The sequence below is a fragment of the Marmota marmota genome, unplaced genomic scaffold, assembly GCF_001458135.2.
Source record: "Marmota marmota marmota unplaced genomic scaffold, marMar, whole genome shotgun sequence".
NCBI lineage: Eukaryota > Metazoa > Chordata > Mammalia > Rodentia > Sciuridae > Marmota > Marmota marmota.
The window spans coordinates 14,040,883-14,060,377 of NW_025999869.1; positions in this window are offsets into that span (position 1 = coordinate 14,040,883).

Below are 19,495 nucleotides of genomic sequence, written 5' to 3' on the forward strand. Positions count from 1 at the left end.
AAGCAAGACAAAGGACTTTATTGGTATCTATAATTGGAAATTCCAAAGTTGAATCTTCTTGCTTCCAGCACAGCTGGATTCAGCAAAAGATGCTCCCAGAACCCCATCTCTGCAGTCTGAAATTCTCTCCTCTCTTGGTCCTTCTCCTGAGGCTCCACATGCTGGCAAGGTAGCTGAATCAGGTACAAAATTTCAAGTTCAAGCCCGGTAGGAAAGTGTGAATGCCTCTTTCTTCCTACCCTTGCAAGCGAAGACACACAATTAACATGATTTGTTGGCTGTCAGTTGCATGTGTCTCCCAAACCAACCACTGTGACCAAAGACTGGAAAACTGGCTTACAACTGGGTGTTAGGATGCATTTTTATCCTTGGAGTAAGAAATGGTGCCAGGTGCAGTGGCACAAGCCTGTAATCCCAGCTACTCGGGAGGCTGAGGCAGGAGGATGGCAAGTTCAAAGCCAGCCTCAGCAAAAGCGAGGTGCTAAGCAACTCAGTGAGACCCTGTCTCTGAATAAAATACAAAATAGGGCTGGGGGTTTGATTCAGTGATCAAGTGCCCCTGAGTTCAATCCCCAGTACCAAAATAAATAAATAAATAAAAATGAGGAATATGGACCATTGTTTTAGTCAGTTTTTTTTTTTTTTTGTTGCTCTGACCTAAAAACCTGACAAGAACAATGTAATGGAGGAAAAGTTTATTTGGAGGCTCATAGTTTCAGAGGTCTCAGTCCATAGATGGCTGACTCCATAGCTCTGGGCTGGCGGGAAGGCAAGACATCATGGCTGGAGAGTATGACAGAGGAAAGCAGTTCAGGACATGGCAATCAGGAAGTAGAAAGAGAATTCTGCTCCTCAGGAACAAAATGTAAACCTCAAAGGCATGCCCCCCCCCCAGTGACCTATCTCCTCCAGCTACACCTTACCTGCCTAGAGTTAGCACCCAGTTTATTCCTTCAAGTGGATCCAGGCACTGACTAGGTTAAGTCTCTCATAACCCAATCATTTTACCTCTAAAGTTTCTGGCATTGTTTTACCCATGAGCTTTTGGGGAATGCCTCACTCCTAAACCATAACAATCACCATATAAAAACTAAGGGAAGTGTGCTTCTCTTAATCCACTAGGAAGGCTAACCAGTGAAAAACTCTTTAGCAAAAAAAAAAAAAAAAAAAGGAAAGAAAGAAAGCAAAAAAAAAAAGATCAAACCCTGCTCAAGGCCCCCCACCTTTAAAAAAAAAAAATCTTTTATGTTCTTTAATCATAAAGAGTTTCAATTTTATAATTTCTGAAAAATCAAGTTCTTTAAACCCTAATAATCATTTGATCAAGTTAATTTCAATTTATAGAAAGCAAATTAAAAAGATTTCTCCCCAGAATCTAAAGCCTCAAGTGCTCAAATCCAGCAGAATGGCTAGATCTTACGATCAAATTTTTGAAATCTTGTCAATAGAGTCTTTAGAACTAAGATGGAAACAAAAGTTTACTTTGAATAATGTACCATAAGAATAAAAATGTCTTCTCTTTGGTAGTCTAGATGATCATAAATACATCCCCAGGTTAAGTGTTTGGTCCCAAGGCAAATTATATTTCATGCCCTGCCACAGACCTCCCAACATTTTAATGCTAGGGAAAAACAAACAGAACATAGACACTAAGAAGAAAAAACAGGGGGCACAAAAGGGTAAAAGCCAGTCTCAATGTGAGAACATTAACAGGCAAATTTGAAAGCGACCTCAAAATTGTGACTTGGCAGTAACATAGCCATCAAGAAAAGGCCAAATTCACTGAAAAGAACCTGTTNGCTTTTGGGGAAATGACCTCACTCCTAAACCATAACAATCACCATATAAAAAACTAAGGGAAAGTGTGCTTCTCTTAAATCCAAACTAGGAAGGACTAACCAGTGAAAAACTCTTTAGCGAAAAAAAAAAAAAAAAAAAAAAAAGAAAGAAAGAAAGAAAAAAAGAAATCAGTCATTATTAGCAGAAAACAGAAATCTGTTTTAAAAAAGTATCTTTATTGCCTTACTATTCCCCCAGAGATAATGTATTCACGTCTCACAGATGTGTGCATTTCACATTGAACATATTCTAGCAAGGACCCAAACTCACAATCATTTTCGTCTTCTGACAGGAATGATCAAGGCTGTAATGAATATCTTCATTCTCTCTCCATCACTCTAATTCAAAGTGCTCATTTGGCAATTAACCATGCAGTGATGGTGATGTAACTTGCATTTTTATTTGTATTGTTATTTTAACTTTCATAATTAAAAAAAAAAGCCTTTTAATGAGTTTGTGGTTGTCTTAGATCCAGATCGTGATTTTGGGAAAGACAGAGACTGTGCTATGCTTCTTTGCTGATATTTGTATGTTCAAGAAATATTTGTTAGGTTTTTAAAAATCAAATATGCTAATTAAATATTCTTCATCAGAGCTACAAACTCTAATTTAAAAACACCGCTTAAGGGAAATGTAAATACTACTAAGACTTTAGGCAAGGAAACACATTTTCACACTGAATAGAACCATGGAAACTTATTTGTGATTACATAATGGGATTGTAGCTATTCAAATACTATTGGTGAGGTGGCTAAATTATGGCATGATTGTTACTCATTTCTCTGGGTTCATACCAAGGCACAACTTATGATTCTTTTCTATAAATCTGGATGTGGCTTTGGAATTTGTCTCAACAGCATTTTGGGAGGACATTACTAATTTATTAATGTATTGGCTCAAGAACGAAGCCATTTGTCATCCTGTAATACTGCTTTATGCTTTAGGTGACTGCCCTCTGTTATGGTGTAGGTATGAAATGTCCCCCAAAAGCTCCTGTGTGGAAGACTGGGTCTCCAATGCAGTAATGACTCTCACCTCATTAATGGATTAATCCATTGATGGATTCACACTTTAATGGGCTATTGGGAGTTGGGAGAAATTTAGGAGGTGGGGCCTACTCAGAGGGAGTAGGTCCTGGGGAACATGCCTTTGAAGGCCTTCAATTGTCTCTGGCCCCTTTCTTACCCCCTCTCCTCTCTCTGCTTCTTAGCTGCCACGAGGTGAGCAGCTTCCTCCCACCATGCACTCTCCACCACAGGACCAGAAACATTGGAATCAAATGATGATGGATTACAACCTCCAGCATCATGAGGCAAAATAAATCTTTCCATCATCTAGTTGATTTTCTCAAATATTTTGTCACCACAATGGAAAGACCAACACCCGCCTCTTTGACCAGGTTGAGAGCTTCAGGGGCTACACACATGGAGCTAGAAGGGATGAAAGGGACATTCAATGTCCGTCAATTTAGCTCATCAACTTGGGGAGTCAGAGCACAGAGAAAAACCACTTTCATAATTAACACTAAACTGTATACTTCATTTTTGAGCAAATTATCAGCATGCCGTCGGCTTAACTGTAGATTTCATGCTGTACGTTAGACCTCTAGACGTATTCATCCTAACTGCAAATGCATGATTTTTAACTTTACCAGCTAATTTTAAGTGCAAAGAGACATCTATATTAGCATGGCATTCTCTTTGATGTATATGAGTCAGATAAAAAGCATTAATTCGTGTGAACAAGCCTTAGAACTAACTCCTTTATTGATAAATCTCAAGTGGGAGCTACAACCTGCTCCACTATTCAGGCAAAATGAAGAATGGGAGGAGATTTTACAGAAAAGTGACATTTCAACTGGTCTCAGCAGGGAATATGAAACTTTTCCAGGGAAGCAAAGTACGTATGTGGGAGGGTGTGAGATTGTTGAGGCAGAGAGGATAATACTTTTTTAATATTTGTAATATTTGCAAAGGAAAGTATGAGTAAGGAAAGTGAAGTGTGGCTTGTAATTAGGGATGATATCATCCATTGTGGCTATAATAGAGGGTTTGTGAACAGATGTGTCAAAAAATACAGTTGAAAGAAAAAAAAATAACACCAGACTTTGAAGAGTCTTGACTATCACATTAAAGATTTTGGATTTATTTTATGAACAACAGGGAGCTAAACACACTTTTTAAACGTTCTTTTTAATTTTTTTATGCTTTTTTAAATTTATTTTTTATTCTAATTTGTTATATATGACAGCAGAATGCATTACAATTCATATTACACATATAGAGCCCAATATTTCATATCTCTGGTTGTATATTCACACCATTCATGTCTTCATACATGTACTTAGGGTAATAATTTCCATCTCATTCCACCATCTTTTTTACCCCCATGTCCCCTCTCTTTCCCTCTCATCCCTTTGCCATATCTAGAGTTCATCTAATCCTCCCATGCTCCCCCTCCCAACCCCACTATGTATCAGCCTCCTTATTTCAGAGAAAATATTCAGCATTTGGGTTTTTGGGATTGGCTGACTTCACTTAGCATTATATTCTCCAACTTATCCATTTACCTGCAAATGCCATGATTTTATTCTCTTTTATTGCTGAGTAATATTCCATTGTGTATATATACCACATCTCCTAAAGCATAAGAATTAAAATCAAGAACCAATAAATGGCATGGATTCAAACTAAAAAGCTCTTCTTGGCAAAAGAAACAATCAGTGAGGCGAATAGAGAGCCTACAGAATGGGAGAAAATTTTACCACCTGCATGTCAGATAGAGCACTAATCTCTAAAATATATAAAAAACTCAAAAAGCTAAACACCAAAAAGAAAAAAAATCAAATAGCCCAATCAATAAATGGGCCAAGGAAATGAACAGACACCTCTCAGAAGATGATATACAATCAATCAACAAATATATGAAGCAATGTTCATCATCTCTAGCAATTAGAGAAATGCAAATCAAAATTACTCTAAGATTTCATCTCATTCCAGTCAGAATGGCAGCTATTATGAAGACAAACAACAATAAGTGTTGGTGAGGATGTGGGGAAAAAGGAACACTCATACGTTGCTGGCAGGACTGCAAATTGGTGCGGCCAATATGGAAAACAGTATGGAGATTCCTTGGAAAGCTGTGAATGGAACCACCATTTGGCCCAGCTATCCCACTCCTCAGTCTAAACACATTTTTAAGTAGGAGAAAGATGGGATTGAAACTTAGATCACCTTGGTGCAATGCAGAGTATGGCCAGGAGGGGTCACAAGACTAGAGGGCAGGGATAGTCACTGGCAGGAAGAAGTCATAGAACTATCCAGACAAACAGAGGACCACCTCAATCAGGGCAGTGACCATAGCTTAGAGAGGTGGAATAGAACACAGACAGGCATTACATTCATGAGATACTTAAGGGACTGAATGGGCATCTGTGAAAAATTATGAGTTCTGGGCTTGCTTTTAATTGAGACAGAGAACACAGCAGGAAGAATGCATCTTCAGGAAGGAGTTAGGGTGACATGTTGAGGTTCAGATTGTTATAGGGCAACCAAGTGAAGATGTTCCATTAATTGCTAGGCATGTCAATTTAATGCTCCAAAGACGAGATAAAATTGGCAGTAAATATTTGGGAGTCAGCATAAATGAGATGGAATCATGAGGGCGAATTAGTTCACACAGTGTGAGAAAAATGCTGAAAACATAACCCTGGGAATAGCAACATTTATGGCCCGGAAAGAAACAGAGATACAAAAAAGAGTGGTCACAGAGCTAGGAAGAAACATATAATTGCATCCTGGGATCACAGATTTCAAGAAGGGAAATACCATTGAAATAAAAATGTAGAAAAGTAAGCTGATAAGGCTGCCAGATTTAGTGATTAAAAATGCAGGATGTGAGGGAAAAGGTACACTCATACATAGCTGGTGGGACTGCAAATTGGTGCAGCCAATATGGAAAACAGTATGGAGATTCCTTGGAAATCTGGGAGCAGTTGTGCACACCTGTAATCCTAGCGGCGTGGGAGGCTGAGGCAGGAGGATCGTGAGTTCAAAGCCAGCCTCAGCAAAGACAAGGTGCTAAGCAACTCAGTGAGACCTGTCTGTAAATAAAATACAAAATAGGGCTGGGGATGTGGCTCAGTGGTTGAGCCTCCCAGAGTTCAATCCCTGGTATCAAAAAAAAAAAAAGAAAGAAAGAAAGAAAAAATAAACAACCCCCCCAAAATGCAGGACAATATTCAAATTCCAGATAAAAATAATCTGTATTTATATCCCACATATTTCATATAATTGCGAGTCTTATATTTTATCTTTCAACCCAACAGGCTGACCAAAGTCTGATGGGAAATCATTGACTTTGAACATAAGGGGTCTTCAACGTTGTACGCAGGCACAGGTTCACCAGAGCTGTACAGTTAGGATATGGAAGTTAGTGGGTGGACAGAGAAATGATGATGGAGACAAAATGAGTTCAGGGAAGGAATCGACTCAGTGGAGGATTTTGGTGTCGAAGGAAGGTAAAAAAATTTTTAAAAATGGCCTAAGAAGAATAGATCAGTAAAGATATTTTAAATTTTGTTTCAGAAAAAGAAGGAGACTTTTGTTTGTAGGTTGATGGAAAAAAAATATTAGAAAGGGAGATGAATGGAAGAAACAAGAAAGGTGGCAGAGTGGGATTCTGAAGGAGGCTTAAGAGAAGAGTGGAGAGGTTGTCTCTGCACAGAAGATAAAACGGCTTTTTCCTGGAGCTGAAAGGCCAGGCAAAGAAAAGGTGATGGGACAAATAAATCTAGAAATGCAGGGATGGGTTTATGCACGGTGGCCTGTCTGCCTTCAAGAGCCCAGGAGGCTCACCTCTGAGGAGAGCTGGGGAAAGGGCATCTGTGACGGCAGGAAATTGAGCCTGAGGAAGATGGTAGAAAGAAAATGTCTTGGATGCTGAGAAGAGTTTAAAGGTCTGGGTCTGAAAGAGCAATATTTGCTGACGGAGGCTAAAACCAATGTGTGGATAATCAGAAAAGTTTGGTAGAAATTTGGAGGCAGAAAGATCAGGGTGCAGAGCCTGGCTCTGTCCATCTGTGTTCATCGCCTTTCACTAGGTCATGCTGTGTAGGAAACAGCTCCCAAATATCAGCAGCTTTCAAAACCAAACATCTTCCTCATGTTATGTGGTGCTGACTGCAGGTGAGTGGGAGATGTTCTTCAGGCATTGGGAGGGTTCGGTTCCATTGATCATTGCAGAACCCAGGTTAGTGGAGCAGCAGTGATTGGGGCATGGCCTGCCATGACAGAGAGGGAGGGAGAAACCACGTTACACCACATAAGCATATTTAAGGCCTTTGCTTAGATGTGGCCTCTGCTGTGTCTGCTCATGTTCCATTGGCCACAGCAAGTCGAATGGCCAAACCCAACATCTAGAGGATAGGAAGGAACACTACAATAGAGGGAGAAGAAAGTGAATGTTTACAAATAATAATAGGCTCTAGAACATCCAAAGATTCTAAAACTCTAGGAAAGGTTACTTCAAACTTTCAGGCTTTAGTTTACCCACGTATAATGTGGTGATATCAACATCTGTTCTAGAACTGTCAGAAGGAAGCAGTAAAACCAGCATGTATATAAAACCTGCTATGATGTCTAATGAATAATGATACTTCAAATAAAAAGTATCCACTTCTATCTGTGGTTTCACTCTCCAAAGTTTCAGTTACCTGGGGTCAACTGCAGTCTGAAAATATTATATGCAATATTACAGAAATAAATAATGCATAAGCTTTAAATCATATGCCATTCCAAGTAGCATGATGAAATCTTATTTTGTCCTGCTCCTACCACCTGTCTGTGAATAATCCTCCAGTGTATCCATGCCATATATGCTACCGGCCCGTTAGTCACTTAGTAGTGGTCTCTGTTATTGGACCAAATTGTCTGCAGGATCACAGTGCTTGTGTTCAAGTAACCCCTATTTTACTTAATGACCCCAGAGCGCAAGAGTAGTGATGCTGGCAATCCAGATAATGTCAAGAGAAGCCATAACGTTCTTTCTTCAAGTATCATCTCTCATTGTCACAAGAATCTAAACAGTGAGTGTCATATGATGGAACATTTTGAGAGAGAGAGGGATCAAATTTGATTACAGTGTGTTGCTATAGTTGTTCTATTTTACCATTTGTTATTGCTGTTAATATCTTTCTGTGCCTAATTTACAAATTAAATTTTATTTTAGATAAGTTCAAATAGGAAATACATAGCATTATAGGGTTTGGTATTCTTACAGATTCAAACATCCATTGGAGGTCTTGCAGCAAGTTGTCTGTCCCTAAGGGCGTACTACTTGGTGCAGAAAATACATAGCTCTGAGGTCATCAGAAGTTCAATTAAACTTTCTGCTCCACATTTTCCTTCTGCCAAATGACTGGATGCTGTATAAGACCCTTATGGGTCTAAAATCTTGTTTTTAAAAATCTTACACTAAAGAGCCAAACAGTCCCTTACCCCAGAAAGACCTGTGGCTTAAGAGGAAACAGCAAGATTTTTAGTGGTCTCACTTGGCTTGCATTGCTTTCGCCCAGCCAACTATCAAGGGCAGAGATAAGACTCATTCAAATAAACCTAGAATCTATAGGAACCAAAGTGCATGGCAGATAGTCTCATCCATTAGCAACACTGTTTAAGCTTACAGAAAGGGTGATGCTTCACAGAGAAGGGTCAAGCTATTCTCACATCTCCTGGAGGAGTTTAGCCACCTCGAATAATAAGCTCGGCTGGTGAGATGTGAGGTCTGACAGTGAGTGAGGAAATAGTTGAAGAGGAGGCATTGGAAATGCCGGGAGTCTTCCCAGGTGTTGCCTGCTGCCTTTTCAATGTGTGAAAGCCTCAGTGGTGTCTGGCAGAGCCCCAGAACCTGCCCACCGTGTGTCCCTGTAAAGCAGTGGAAGAAGCCAGAGGCATGTCTGAACAATGTTCAAGTGACAAATTCTATTAGCTGGGGCTGTGAGCAGCTGCAAGGCACAGAGATCAGAGCAGCATGCTTGCACAAGGCAGAGGCTAATTTTCTTAGGAAAGCATCCTTCTGCAGGCCCTGCAGTCCACGGCTTCACAATGGGATCAGTGTCATGGACATTGCTGATGTCAACATGTTTAGGGGGTTGTTATGTGATGACTTACAGCTGCAGATTGAAATGTAAACTCAGACCTCACGGACTTCAAAGGTACATTCCAAGTGTAACTTATAGTTTAAGGGAGAGAGGGCTTACCAGATGCCCAATTTAAAAAACCTAGCCATAAAATCAGAGTTGATTGGGCAAACATCTAACTGCCTGCCACCGATTCTCGTTTGGTTTGGAATTATAAATAACAGAACAAAATACAAGCCCGGGTCCATATCTAAAAGTAGGCAGACTTAATATACATACGAAGGAGAAAGGCTGTTTAAAATAAATCATGACAGCTTTCTTCCATCTTTTTGTCCAAATCTCTATTATTAGTTCTGAGAATGATAGTCATCTCTGCATTTCCAGTCCATCCAGGCTCCAGAAAAGAGATTTTAATAAACACTCATCAGATATCACTCCCAGATTTAAACTCTCTATAAATCAGTTGCATTGAAGAGAGAAACCCAAACTCCTTCCTTGGCCAACCTTGGAAGGCTTTCCCTTCCTCTTCAGCCCTGTTCTGCACCGCGGTCTTCTCATCTGTGATTTGGCCACACTAGACTCCTTTCTGCACATGCCAGGATGGTTCCTGCCACAGGGCTTTTCACTGTCCATACCCTCCACTGGGCCACTCTTTCTCCAGAGGATTGACTGGCTGTCTTCTGGGAAAGCCCCACCTTCTCAGAGATCTTCGCCCTGTTCACCAGTCTGAGGTCACCCTCCCATTCTCTTGTTTATTCTGTCCACTGTCCTGATTTTAAAATATCACCACCCCCACCTCAATCCATCTTATTTGTGGGTGGTTTCATATCTATGGTAGACTGTAAGCTTTTGGAGGATACAGCCTAGCACAAGTGTACACCCAGTAAGTAAGTGCCTAAATAAACATGCGATCAAATATTTTAGGTTCTCTAAACATTCATAAAAGAGGGGTAGTATTGTGAGTCCAGAGTCAAGGAACCCTTCACAAAGGAGATGGAAGGGGGTAGGGCTCAGAGGAAGAAAGGGAGCTGGACTGGAGGAACCCAGGGGAAGTCGGGGTTGTGGCTGGGGGAGATCGAGGAAGGTATTTGTAGTGATTTCCTTCTTAGGTGATAGTGTCCACTTCTGTGCCCTGAAGATCACACACCAACCTTCCTTAGGGAAATATGGTCAAGGTTGTAGAAGGAAAATACTCAAGTAACTTCATGAAAAGAGAACACGTGACTCTTGGGTAAACAAAAACTCCCCAGACAGAAAAGGTGGAGTTGAGGGACAGTTCTTGTGGTGAACAGAAAGTCCAGAACCTTCCAAGGCATTCTGTGAAAAATGCTTTTTGGACAAAACTGCAACTTAAAGATAACTTCTTTTTGGTATAGAGAAGAGGGTAACTTAAATATTGGGGCCAGAAATCCAGAATGCAAGGTGAGGGCCAAATCTGGGCTAATGAGATTCTTAAGATCTTTGGAAAGCATCTCCCCTCCCTCCATTTATTTACAGTCAATAAATGTGAAGAAACTGACACTTTGATTTTTGAGGAGTCAAACCAATGAGGCAATAAATATATCATCCTACAGTATGACAAGGGAAAATAAAATCCAGAAAGGTCTATGATCCAAGGTCAACAAATACGCTATCACTGGAGATCAAGATGACATCTAGCAAAAGGCCAACTTGGGTGATTCCAATCCTTGGAGCAATGGTGCAAGGCACTTAATCAAACAAGGTAGAGATTGAGAATGGATATGAGGAGCAGGTTCTCTGAGGGAAAATCCAGTTCTACTACTCTTGTTGTGTGCCTTTAGGCGATGTACTTCTAACTCTTAGTTTCTTTGCCTGTACCTAGCTCTCAGGGAGGGATATTGTGTAGATTAAATGAGGTGCTGTGTAAATACTATCTCATATACCCAAACATTAGAAAGTTTTCAAAAATCTTGTAACATTAATTCCCTTTAGAGGATTGGAGAAATTGGAGAGCATCACAATTTGCCACAAAAAAAAAAAAAATGTGTAAAAAAAAAAATCCACTAGAGAGCTCAGTGGGTTAAAAACAGGAGTGCTCATTTGGCTCACAAATTGACATGTTGCCATTTTAGCCTGGGCTCAGCTGGGCAGTTTTCTGATTCAGGTTCACACATGTCTGGAGGTTGATTGGCTGATGGTTGACCAGGGGTGATGTGTCATCATCCAACAGGCTAGTCCAGGCACCAAGGCAGAGGAGCAGGAGTGAACAAACCCCTGTTCAAGTGTTCCTTGGGCCTCTGTCTGTGCTACTTGATCACACACCATTGGCCAAGGCAAGGCAATGGTTAAATGCACAGAGTCGAAGGGGAGTCTAAACTTGCCCAGTAAATGATGCTAATTCAGGGAGGGATAAAGAAATGGGCCATCAGTGCAGGTGATCCACTGTGGGGGGCTAATTAGATAAACAGAGATAACTGCTATGTAAACATAGGTATATAATTAACGTAGAATAAAAGTTAATACTTTATAATCACTTAAGATTTTACTCATTTTAAAGAACTTTCCCTCAAAATGTTCTAGCCTCATTGCCCCTGTGATTAGGGAACGGGCCTCAATTTGCAGGTAAAGGAAGCCACTCAGACATTAAGGAGCAAAGCTTGGACATGAACTTTGGGTGACAAGCTTCCCCTTTGCCTGAGTCTCTACACCACAAGCAGAACGAGTGACAAAAGGGACAGGGCTCTGAGCCCAGGTGGTCAAGGAGCTTTTGTGGGCTGTGCTCCCCAGGATGTGGGTGCACACACACCTTAACAACACAGCACACACCTTAACCACGCTTTCTTGACATCTCATGGAGAGGTCCCAACTATTTAAGCTGGTAAAAAAGCTGTGTAGCAGCATGTATTCAATTCTTTAGGTTCAAGGGCATGATATTTACCTATCATTAGATGAGCCTGTGAAAATTGGGGATCTGATATCAGGAACTGATATCAAGTGGGGCTAGTGCAGCCTCGGGGTCCAGTATGCTTTTGTATTTTGCTTAGACTGCCTAGAAGAATGGACTCCTGCTGTTTTGCTGCCTAGGCTCTAGTTCCCCCTTTCCACTTATGACTCTGGAATAGCTGCTCCAGCTACAGAGGTGGGCCTGGAAGGCAGGGACCAGGGGAATTGGGAAGGGAGAGCCCTTCCTGCTGCCTTGAGCTGGAAGGGTGTCAGCCAAGAGTTACTGGGGGGTGGGGTGTTGCACCACATGGACAGGGAAGCCCACCCAGGGGAAAGCGACCTGGACTGTAGGACACCACTGGAATGTCTGGATCTAGCTGGAACTTATACCACCTATTCTCCTGGGCTTTTCTGTTATGCAAATTGGAAATATCCCTTTTATCTTTCAGGCAAATTGGCTTGGAATTCTGTCTTTTGTATCCAAAACATATCTAATATGCTCAATATTAAGAAAATGTGACTCAAATAAGTAGGTAGTTACAAGCAATAATAGTTTTAAAAGCAGTTCAGCTTATCCTATCAGGGGATTCTTATCAACAAAAACAAAAACAGATAGTGGGAAATTTAATGTAGGATTTATAAACACAAACAAAAGTTTAGGACAAATAATAGTTGTGTTAGACTCAACAAATTAAAAATTGGTATATAGCACATGTCAAGGTATTATGGTTTGGATGTGAGGTGTCCCCCAAAGCTCATGTGTGAGAGAAAGCAAGGTGTAGAGGAGAAATGATTGGGTTATGAGAACCAATTCAATTCAGTGAATGAACACTCTGATGGGATTGAGTTGTGACTGAGGGCCAACAGAGTGTGGCTGGAGGAGGTGGGCACTGGGAGTGGGCCTTTTGGGGGTTTAATTTGTATCTGGCGAGTGGAGTCTCTCTCTCTACTTGGTCACCGTGTGAGCTGCTTCCCTCTGCCACACTCTTCCACCATGATGTTCAGCCTCACCTCAGGCCTGAGGAATGGAGCCTGTTGTCTGTGGGCTGAGACTTCTGAAACCAGGAGACTTCAAACAAACTCTTCCTTCTCTACAGTTGTTCTGGTTGGGTCTTTTAGTCACAGCAATAAAAAAGCTGACCAAAACACAAGGTCTAGTTTGTTCATTGGGGGTTTAAAATGGTTTGTATGTATTTAAAAATGAAATTTTGAAGAATATTTTTTAGGACCCATAAGATATCCTTTAGATCTCGTCAGTTCTTAGATTGAAAAACAATTGATGGAAATAGGAAGAGTTCTAGGAGAATATTTTAGGCCTTTGACATTTGTCTTTTGCCAACAGAACAAAACATTACATCCACAATGACCTTACCTGCTATCGTTGAGATTCAATCAGAATCCTATAATGGTGTCTCTCAGATTAATCTCTCCTGGAAAAGGGTGGACAGGGAGCAACAGCTAAGACCCTCTCTTTCCAGCACAGTGTTCTAAGAAGGGTTTACTCTATATTTGCAAACTATAGGTGGTGAGTAGCATTCATAAGAGCCACAATAAAATCTAAAACTTCTTTGTTATACAAGCTTTTCTTTTCTTGTAAAGATATAAAGTTATTAAAATCCCTTAATGCAGACCTCCAAAAGTCAGAAATGTCCTCCCTGAGCCAAATGTTATCTTAAAATAATAAATTTTTTAAAATATAAAATAATGGTCTTTTATGATACTGACTCAGACCCTGAGTTCATGAATAGCAAGAGCAATGTTGCTGCCATTTTCATGTTTATAACGATAAAACCTTTTGCATGTCTACAATGATAAAAATAGGAGTAGTCTAGTCTTATTCTAGTGAACTCTGGAAATCTCAAATTCCATGGCTTAGAGATCTAATATCCAGGGACTTCTACTGTTATCTCAAGATAAGATTAATTAAAGGAAGCTGAAGATGTTCAGGGGGCTTCTTCCTGCACAATTGGGGACCCCAAGACACTAGAGATGGAAGGAGTCTTAAATCTCTAGACCAACTTCCTCCTGCTACAAGGACCTTTGATCTCTTCTCTACCTGGAAGCTCTTTTCATTGCTGTTTTAAATGATGTCTTACACAGAGGTGAAATCTATTGTGAAGGAACATAAACCCATCTTCCCAGGACAGATCAATTGTGTCCATTATCAGAGACAGAAAGCAGAGTTTGAGGTGGGTAGATCATGAGGCAGATTCTTGTAGGATAAATTTGTTGGTCTTCTATGGATTCAGGGAAAGTGGACAAGGTCTTGAGATCTAAGAAAGGTCAAGAGTTCTAGGGGATTTTAGAGAATAAGAATAGGGGCAACCTCATTTAGTTTACCCCCATATCCACATAAAAGTAAAAGAAATACAAAACAAAATCCAAAGCAAAATTAGATGCCAAAGTATTCCTGTGAATCCTCAAATACAACTCATAGGGACAAGGCAGTAACTGTTCCAAGACTCACATGGTGTTAGTGTCTGTGCATGAAGATGAAAGGGAAGCAAAGGGGTATCTGGTAGACCTGAGACCAGGAGAAACTCAAAATTAGACAATTGACACATACTGAAGGACACACTTGAGCATGGCTTCTGCAAGTGAGAGATTTTTTTGCCCAAGCTAGCAGTGGGGGAGCATAAGTGATCTGAAGAAAGGGTATAGAGGTCAGAGCCATCTGACCCCCACGAACTCCTCAAATTGAACACCTGGGCACCTCTTCCAGGACAGAAGCCCACATGGAGAGAAACTGCTGGGACTGAGGATGGGGTGAGGTGGGAATGGAAGTTTATAGATTAACAAACATACGAAACATGCCAAAGAGGGAATCCAGGGACACACACGGACAATGAAATGCAAAGGAAACCCACCCACGTTCTTCCCACATAAGTCAAGATCATGGTTACTTTTGGGGGTGCTATGATTTGATGGGGCCCATGGTGGGCTTTGGATGGGTTGAAACGTTCTATTTCTTGACCTGCTGGCAACTACCATGGCGTGTGCCTTATGAAAATCATTGTACTCTACATTAGTTTTGTAAGATATTTTATATATTTATTTTAGCATAAGTAACAACAGGAGTGTCATTAAAGGAACCCCAGGTCTCAATTAATATCCAATGCTACTACTAAATTCAATGTAAATTTAGCTAACATCTATTGGATAGGTACCTTATAGAAATTCTATGCAAAGTTCTTTTGTTTTGTTTTGTTTTAAGTTTCTTTTTTAGTTGTAGATGGACACAATACTTTTATTTTGTTTGTTTATTTGTTTTATATGGTGCTGAGGATCAAATCCAGTGCCTCACATATGCTAGGCAAGCGCTCTACCACTGAGCCCAAACCCCAACCCCTGAGGAAAGTTCCTTATCAGTGATTAGATATTCTCTGTCTGGAGTCAAATGGTTATCTTCCTTAGCAACTAATCAACTTAAGCCTCTATTTCCTCATCTGTAAAATGAAGCAATAGTAAGTCTCAAATAAGGCTGTCCAATGAAGTATGCGTGAAAAACCCTTAGACAGCACCCAGATCACAGTTTAGACTTAATAAATGGTAGCTATTATTACATCCTGTAAGATGCTATTTTTACTCTTATAGGATGAAAACAATTAAGGATCAGTTGTCAAATTACTCAATATTCAATTCAGGCTTTCAACAATCTGCTTCGCCATTTATTAACTTTCTTCTAAAGATGGTGAAATGGCAAATGAACGTGACCTGGCCTGTTTCCACAGCTCTGTTTTGAAGGGTAATTGGGGTCTCAGTCCCTCCCTTGTCCCTACATATGATGCAATTTCACTACAGAGAGGGAATGTAGCAGTGCTGTCCAAGGCACAGCCTGTTGATGCCTTCTTGGAAGAAGGTACAGGACAGGAAAGATGCATGCATGGCTGTGCAGCCCCCTCAGCAGAGGTATAAACAAGTTCCCACTCCCAGAGGGGTCCAGGAGTCCAGGGAGGCAGCTGGTGGCTGGATGCGTCACACACATCATGCTGGGAGGAAAAATAAGTGGCATTCCTCTGTGCTGAAGTTTAAGTGTAAACAAGAAGCAAGTCATTTTCATGATAATTACCAAATATTAGAAATGTATTGTTCCTTCTACACTCCCAAGATACTTCTCCATCTCCAGCTGTGCTAATAAGCTCCGTGCACCACTTCCAGGGCCAGAAGTATTGTTCCAAGACAAAGGCTGTTCATCTGTGTTTGTTCTTGTTTTCCATCAACACTTGAACCTTAGTTCACCTAGGTCTTATTGGTGCTCTGTGTTTTTTTAGAAGCATAGAGGAATAAAAAAAAACCCAGCATTTGGAATTCAGATGTTAAATAAGATCTTAATTTTTCTGATCCTCATCTTTCAAAGGGGGAAGTCATATGTGAAAGGACAGGTGTGAAGGTGACAGAGGGAACATAGGAGTTTCACTAGACCTGGGTGCCACAGCACCTCTTGGAGGGGCTGTGTAGTGGTGAAGGTCTATTCCCCTCCTGGCAGACAGGAAGTAGAAAGGGCTGGAGTCCCAGTATACCCCGGTAAGGCCTGCCTCTTAAGACCTCACTTCCTCCACATAGGCCCCGCCTCCTGGCAATTGTACCAGAGTCTAGGGACCAAACCTACAGCACATAGGCCTTTGAGGGACATTCAGATTGAAACTACAGCATGCATGAAGCTCTGTTTTGTTTTCTATGCAGATATCAACTGTTAACAGCACTATTTGTTAAAAAGCCTATCCTTTCTTTATTGAATTGCCTTCGTACCCTTACCAAAAATCAATTGTTATATACCTGTTGGGTCTATTTCTGGACTATATATTCTGTTCTACTTATTTATTTGCCTCCCTTGCCCACTGGGGATTAAAAGATGCTTAACCATTGAGCCGCATCCCCAGCACTTTTTATTTTTTGAGACTGGGTCTTGCTAAGATGATTAGGGCCTTGCTAAGTTGTGAAGCTGGCTTCAAACTTGCCATCCTCCTTCCTCAGCCCCCCAAGTTGCTGGGATTACAGGTATGCACCACTGTGTTTGGCTATTTATCTGTCTTGATAGTAACATCACAGTGACTTGATCACTTTATTTTTATACGTTGTCTTGAAATCAGGTTGTGTTAGCTCTTCAAATTTGTTCTTTTAAAAATGGTTTTGGCAGCCTGAGTCTTTTGCATTTCTGTATCAATTTCAAAATTAGTTTATTAATTAACACAGTAAACTTTATTAGGATTCTGATTGGAATTCGTGTTAGCTTTTCATTACTGTGACCAAATACTTGATAATAGCACCTGCAGAGAAGGAGAGATTTATTTTGGCTCAAGGTTTCAGAGATCCCTGTCCATGGTTGGCTGGCTCCATGGCTATGACCCTGAGAGCATCACGGTGCAGAGGCTGTGGTAGGGGAGAGCTGCTTACTGCATGGTGGCTGGAAAATAGAGAGAGGAAGGGGCCAGGACAAGACAGTATCCCCAAAGATCCCCTCCCTTCAACTAGCTCCCACCTCCTGCAATTTCTACCACTGCCCAATAATCATTTAGTTCAAAATAGTATCTTAATTCCTTTTTTATTTCATCTGTCACCCAAGGATTATTAGGCAGTATCTTACATAGTTTCCAAGTGTTTTGGGGAGGGGTGGTTAGGGATATTTTTGTATTATTGATCTCTAATTTTAAGTCCATTTCAATCTGAAAATGTATGACTGGAATTGGTTTAAATATATTGACTTATTTTACATCCCAATATGTGGTCTATCTTGGCAAATGATCCACATAGAGCACTTGAAGTACATTTTTCATAAGAATGTTACTATTATTCCCACTTTACGAAGAGGAAACATGTAATATTATAATCCGCATTTTGAAGAAAAAAGGCTGAATTGGTCCATTTAAATAACTTATTTAATGTCAGACAGCCATTAAATACCAGAACTGTAATGTAACTCCAGGTCTGACATCCAAGGTCAAGCGATTAACCACTTCTAGTGATTCCCCTACACCCATCTCTCATAGGAAGGGTAGGACCACCCATGCACAAGAGGCTGAGTTCAGGGGCTAGTTCTCTCTTTTAAAGTCCTGGGATCTATCTCATCAATTTCACCTTTCTAGCATAAAGACAATTGCTTTAATTGCTAATGCAGATATAAGGGTGAGTTTTGTCTGCAGGTTAGAGATGTATAAACCCCCAACTGCTGATGTGAGTCAGAAACTTTCTGCTGAACCCTGCAGCTGACTGATAATCACTAAATCATTCTAATAACACCTAAGAAGAGAGCCAGGCAGGAGGTGTTTTTACCTCTTCCTAGCAGTTCTCAGGGAATGTCTGATTGCCCCCTCAGAGTCCAGCGATGCTCGGGAGCCTCTGGACTGCTGGGTTCTACTTATAAGTTTGTTGAATTTCCATGATAGCCTTCTGGTCAGTCTGGCTTGAAATGGCTATTTTCTTTCTGATCTCTTTAACTACTGGGTATTAACAGTATGGTCTATTGCTGGCAAATGTGGCTAAGTCCTTGTTCATTGGGACTGATGCCAATCTAGTCGCCTTTTAGTCCAATTCAACAAAAGAGTTTTTGATCATCTGCAGTTTCAGTTATCCAAGTGATCTAGCCCCTGGGCCTTTTTTTTTTTTTTTTTTTAACTCCCATTACCTGAATAATTTGATTGGCTTCTTATGATCCTGCTGGCTACACTGATGGCCCAGCACCATGGGCTCATTTGGATAGATGTTATCCAGGCACCTGTTTCTTTTTGCATAGAAAGTCAGTTTAACTTCTACTGTTATTTGCAGGAGCCCAAATTGTCTATGACTGTTTCCTAATGCCAGTTAGGCTAACCTCTAAAAGGAAGGGAGTTTGCTGCCTGAGTAGAGTTCATTCTGAGTTTCATTTCTCCACCACTTGAAATGATAAATGGCCAGTGCCAAAGGAGGGGAAAGAACCCCCAGGGATGTTCTTTCTGTACCTTAAACTCTAGTCTCATGCTTATAGACTGGCTTCTACATGCTAATGATTATCCTATTGAATACAAAGGAGGTAAAACCTATTGGTAAGAGTATGCAGTCTCCATAAATTAATATTTGGTGTCTGGCATCTGTTTTTTAATTTAATTTAATTTTTTTGAGAAATGGTGCTAAGGTTATAAAATGGAGAGTTTTGTATGAACAACAAAGCCCAAAGAAGTCACCATTCCAGATGACCAAAAACTGCTTGAGCCTCTGGTTTTTCTTAAATGGAAGCAACATGGGTTGAAAGAAAAAAAAATTGTCTCTCCTTAAGACCTCATAGTTTTTGGACAAGCCACTAGTTCAGGAATGGCAAATCAGTTTTGTTTTTGTATGTGTGTGCCAATATTATATAGCTGGTATTAGATTATTAGGATCCTATGATGACAATGATTATGAGGCCTTACCTCTAATCCATGGGAAAGATCGTGATCGATTAGTGATGTCTGTCAGGAACACAGGATGTATGTTTTCTTTTTTTTTTTTTTTAATTTTTTTATTGTGGGTTGTTCAAAACATTACAAATTTCTTGACATATCATATTCCACACTTTGATTCAAGTGGGTTATGAACTCCCACCTTCACCCCATACACAGATTGCAGAATCACATCAGTTACACATCCATTGATTTACATATT